Here is a 6,251-nt window from a genome sequence, read left to right as displayed (position 1 = left end):
AAATTCCTGAGAAAACGCAGTGTTTTGGGCATAGTGTTTGGGGACAAGCCATACCCAGGTTTGCATGGTAAAGATACAGAGAAAAGGAATAGGACAGGTTCCTTCCACACACAGCAGCCACTGCCACCCCGGCTTCTACAAAGCTAGTGGTTTAGGTGACTCTGATCAACACAGCAGGCTCAGGATCCCATTGTACATTCGACTTGGCTCGGGATCACCCAACTGAATTTGCTAACACAGTGACTCCAGAAGAATCACCCATTAAAAACAATCCAAATACAGACTCTAAATGTGCAGAAAGCCTTTTGTGATCTCCGCTGGAGCTTAGAGTATCTAACAGCTGCAACTGTGACTGTTCTAGCTAATTGCTCTCAGCAACAAAAATAAACAATCACTCCAGGAAGAAGACTGTAACCCGCCAAATATTAATGAATTTTTTAACAGTCAGAAATCTCAAATCTTGGTTTAAAAGCCTTGCTACCGGTAAAAATAATAAGTCTCAAAGAACAAACATAGGGTTGAGGAGGCCCAGAAAGAAAAGTCCTTATTTTGTATTTAATCCTCCCCTGTCCCCTTCCTCCCCCCCAAAAAAAGAAAAAAAGGAAAGTGCCTTGTGTCTGGAAGAATTTAAGCAATCTGAGTTAAAATTTATTTTAACTCATAACTTTTTAACATATGGGGGAAAAGAGTCGCACTGATTGGAGCTATTTTTAAAGTGCAGCTCTACTGTAAAAATAGACATTTACTCATAAGGATGCTTGAATAGAGAACAAGCCCAATCTACGTCTCATTGTTAAGAAAGGGGTGAAAAAAGACTGTCGTATTTTCTGGAGAGCCGTTTATGGTCCGCCTGTGATGTCACAGCAGCATCCAGGTGCACTCTAACAAGCGTCTTTCAGTCTCCTCCATCCTTTTACAAGTGCTCTCCTACCATCAGCTTTTTCTCCCAGAACATGCAATAAGGAGCCAGTATTTACACAGACCCTCGCTGGAAAGAAGATCACGGCAATCAGAGACCCATGGAAAGAGGAAAATTTACTCACCCACACTTGGGTTCATCGTCCTCCTCTCCTCAGAGCCCCTATTCAGGAAGGGAGCATTTCCTTTTTCTAAGGAAAGAAAGGAGAGAAGCAGTTGAGTTATCAGTATGGTAGGGTATCTGCGTGTCCCCTGTCCAGACGGAGAAGAAGTAGCTTCACACTTCTCCCTTCCCATTCAGGCCCCTGATGCTTAGCTGAAGTCTGCAACCAAACTGCCCACCTTAGAGAGTGGCAAGTAGACATTTAGGCACATCCCCACGCTGAGACTTGGAGATATTGCCGCAGTTTCTATACTTCAATTGGTCTTCAGTCTTTATTAAAACCTGGAGGAATGGAGTTGTAATGGGAAACCATGTAGAATTCCTGATTTCTATACCTCCCTGACATGTAAGCAGCAATCAATACAAACAAAACTAAATAACAGCTTTCATGTGCCTTATCTTAAACCAAAATCAAAATGCATTATTTTACGTCTGTTAAAAAATTTCTCCATACACTCATGAACAAAATCAAAAGGAAGGAAAACAGCTTTATCAAGAAAAAAACAAATTTGAATGTTTAAAATCTTTATGAAGAAGGTGAGATATATAATCACAGCTTCAAGCAAAAAAGTGTCAGAGGAAAAAAGGTATCTTTTTCAGGAAAGGATTGAGTAATTTTTGACTTGTTACTTTTTGTACTGTATAAATTTTCTACAGTGACCATATTTTTACTGCTTAAAATTATCCACAAGGATGTAAATTATACTGAGTGTACCACAATAAAATACTACATGCACTTACCTATATTCAATTTCTAGATACCCTACATATCCTGCAGGAATCAAGAAATCTCATCCCTCAAAAGGACACAGTTTATGAAAGTTAATTCAGTGTGTGTTTTGGTACTTGAATGATAGCAAAGGGTAGAATTCCAAGAGTTAGGAGAACTGGGTTCAAGTGCCAGGTCTCGTGTTAGCAAAAGAAACTTGGAGAACCTTAACTTCTCTGGGCCTGACTCACATCTGAAGAATTAAGGTGCTAAAAGATGCCTGAGGTGTCTTCCAGCTCAAAGCCAGAGCGAAAATAGACACAAATTAAATCTTCAGCCCTGAAACAGCAAAGCAACTGGTATAGAGTAGATGCTTAATATACATTTAATGAAAGAGTTAACAGAAGGGAAGTTTTCAAAAAATAATGTATTTAAAAGAGAGCTTCCCAACCTGTGTGCCATGGCATGCTGCCTTATCATAGAAGGATTATGGGTGTGTAGAGATATTGATCTCCTCAGGACTGGAGCCAAGAGCATGAAAAAGTTTGAGAAGCACAACTTAATACTACCATCACACCAAAAAACAAATCAGCTGTATCAGGATAAGTTCAGATAAACTTCTAAGAAGTTCTCACCACCCTTCACTTAGAAAACACAGAATGTCTGCCTTATCATTTGGTACTCAGGCCATTTAATCCTAAAACAGAAAACACGAGGAGCAATTTACTTGAAGAAGCAAAGAGGCTTTCCTTACGTTATGTACAGGTGCAAAACAGGTACTGCTTAAAGAGTAACTCCTGAAAAGCAGAATCCTCTCAACATATACTTGAATTCAAATGGAGAACACACAGCAGCAACCATTCTCAAGAGATGAAATTCTGCTAAACATTTAAGTAATACGGTAACAACTGCAATTTCTGCTTCCACATATACAGCAATAGCTACTTATCCTTTTGGATAAGTACTCAGGGATTTTTTGGTGTGAGAATCTGCATTATTTCTTGTAATTATTACTACTTGCAACTTCACAAAAGCTACGTTTTGATAAAGGAAAAGACCTAGAACATGCCTGTAAACATATAAGGTTTTACTCTCAACACGCTGCTCAACATGGTACTTCCGGGTCTGAGAACTAAAAGCCGTGCATCTTCTGGATGTCTGACCCCCTGCATTTGTGCATTGCAGCCTCCCTCCCCCCATTCTCACCGCAGCTGCCACACCTTTGTCACAATCCAGCCCAATCCAGAGAACAAAGCTACCTCGCCAGCTGTGCTTCATTCCACAGGGTGGGTCACCCTGAAGATGGCTGCCAGTTTCTTCACATCTGCAAGGAGGTCCACAGTAGGGTTGGCTGCTTCCGAAACTGGACAAGGAGGATTCTCGGAAGGAGTGCACAATGAAAATCAGAGTTAGAGATAGCACTGGGCTATAGACAATCTGTAGGTCAAAGGGCCCTTCAGGACAAAACGCCTTCCCCTGAAGGGCTATTTAAAGGGGCTGCCTTTCCTGTGGTTCTTCACTGAAATGCAAGGTAAGGCTATTAACTGAGCCTCCCAAACAACAACAGAAAGGTAAAAAGCTGTCAAACTAAAACCTCATCTTGGAAATATCTGAGAAATATTTCAATTTTATAACTTTCCCCTCACCTTCCATGCAGGTGATACCTGAGCGATAGGTAAGAAAAGTATGAAATGTAAATCCAACATTTAAGAGTGAACCAGGTACCATGGCACTAGAAGTAGCATAACCACTAAAGAAGGATCACTTTATCATCTTAAATTATTGAGTTTGAAAAGTATACACTGTGAGAAAGAGATTGATCCACTATTCTCTTACTAGGGAGATCTAGTTTCATGTGGTCTTTTTGCATACACTGAACAACATGCTCCAAATATCAATGACTTCTTATAAAAGAAGTCAATGTCCTTACCAGCAAGTTCTCTGCAACTCCAAAAATCACATATAATCTATCATAGCAAATACTTCTAGTGTTACAATAGAAATGGGCAAGGTAACAAGAACAAAATTTCAATGTTTAGATACTTTGTATTTCATTATGGACTCAATTTTCTGACTAATCTGAGATTTAACTAGTCACGAACACAAAAATGTTTAATGAGCTCATAGGTCTGTACTGAATATGACTTAATAGCCCAGAAACTGTTACAAGTAGACAGAAGCTTACCTACATGTCTTTGATCAGTGTTCTCTTGGTGGATTCCCTCCCCCAATCTCTTTTAAATCCCACCTACCCTTAGTGATGCAGCTCAACTGCTACCACTTTTGTGTGGCTGCCCATTCCCACCCCACCAACTATCCTCAGCCAATACACACACACGCAGACATGTATGAGTCACTCCCATCTTCCTTTTCTTTTTAATGTACTCTATTCACAGCATTCTTGTCTTTCTTTGTACTGTATAGTTACTTGTGGATGTGGACAAATCTTCTGGAGGATAAGACAGGCTATGTTAAGGACAGAGAGGCATATGGCTTCCAAACAGGGGTTCATGTTTGACTGCTATAAGGTATTTGAAAATGTAACATCCATGAGTATTTCTGGGGGTTAGTATCTATTACATCTTAATCTACATCTTTAGTTTTTTAAGCTAAAAGTAGTATTAATAATGAGTTTGAGACCCTAAGATTGTGACATGCTTTCATCCAAAGAATAAAGCTAGTCAGCATACTTTTAATATTCAGGATATTTTACCATGAGTGCTTTGCAAATTGTAACTCCATATATTATATGTTTAGAGAGAGCAAGACCATCCAGCCAATTCCTCCATCAACCTAACTATTCACACAGGCAATGTCTTTACTGTGTATGATAACGTTTATTTTGCTTCAGAAAGGATATGGACAACTTAACGAACAGGAGAGCATCTCAAGATTGACTAAACTAAATGATACTGATGTCAGATTGAAAATTACACAAATGTGGGACTTCCCTGGCAGTCCAGAGGTTAAGACTCCACACTTCCACTGGAGGGGGCGCGGGTTCAATCCCTGGTCAGGGGAACTAAGATCCCACATGCCCGAGGGGCGCGGTCAAAAATAAATAAATAAATAAAATTACACAAATGAGCTAATAATCAATCCAAGAAAGGAAAAGCAGAATCTATAAGAACAGAGCAGGTTCACTCTTATGAGTTGTAAAGGGGTTTGTAACAACTACAGCAAGTTCGCTGGACACCTGCTTCCAGGTGGCATAGCAGGGCGGCTTGTCTGTTCTCACTTCTAAGTAACAGTTTCCAAGAAGGTAAGAGCCACATCTTGCTCATTTTTACAGACCCAGGACACAGCATAGATAACCAATAAACCTGTGCTGAATAACCAAAAAATACTTCTGTTTATTTCTATGAACCAGAACACTGGAAAGGTTCATTTCAGTAACCCCATGTCAACAGGCTACCTGTATTAATGTGTAGATGTTTTAGTCCTCCCAACTTGAAGGGAATTGAGCCCACTTTTGAAAATTTTCAGAGAAAGAATACAAACAACAGTAGAGAAAAAAATGAACCACTTGCTGAAATAACTGAGGCTATAAATGCTCTTCAAATAATAATCAATTCTGTTATGATTCTAGCAATATTTTTGTTTTCTTCCAGTTTGAGGATCCAATATGGTAATACAGGCATAAAGGATCAAAACCACTGCCTCTTTTTTTTTTTTTTGTATTTTCTACCTACAAGGTATACACATACTGTTCTGGAAGTATATTAAAATGTCAACATACTTCTTACTAAAGTATATATGCATTTTCTTATTTCTAGGTACCCCCTTTGAGTGGGAAATTATAAGTTTCCACTACATTTTTTTGATCATTGCATAAAATAAGACTAGGGCACTTGCAATCTGTTTATTTTTTAAAAACATTAAGGTTAAATTGCTAACACCTTTCCTCAAATCAGATTATAATAATGTAAAATGATGTTAAGATTCAAAATTTATACTGGCTAATCTAACACTGAATTGTGATAACCTGGATGATTTGCAAGCATAAGGTGAGAAGGAATTCTGAGGAAAAAAACTTTTTTCCTCAAGCACACCAATAGTGTCACAAACCTTTACTGAGAATTTTCCCCTTATCTGTTCAAATATAAAAGAACTGCTGACATGCAAACCAGTCAAAATACTGATAAGCATACAAGAGGAGAGAGGTGAGGGGAGGATGTTCCAAAATCACAAAATTAGAGTATTGAATTCCTATAATAAAAAAAAGGAGCATGGAGGTTTGAGATTAATTGCATGTTGGAAGAAAAGGAATTGTCTTGTCACTCAGCTGAGCTCTTGACTACTAAACTGTGAATTCAGGACAATTACTTTTAGAATGGCTTTTTACCAAAAAAGCTGACAGACACAATCAAATTAAAAGAAGCCATTTAGTATACTTTGCTTAAAAAAAAAAAGAAAAAAAGCACTTCATTATCATATCAAGTTTTCTTAAGTTCTACAGAA

The sequence above is a fragment of the Mesoplodon mirus genome, assembly GCF_964341445.2.
Source record: "Mesoplodon mirus genome assembly, chromosome: 1".
NCBI lineage: Eukaryota > Metazoa > Chordata > Mammalia > Artiodactyla > Ziphiidae > Mesoplodon > Mesoplodon mirus.
Note: the sequence above shows the minus strand (reverse complement) of the source record.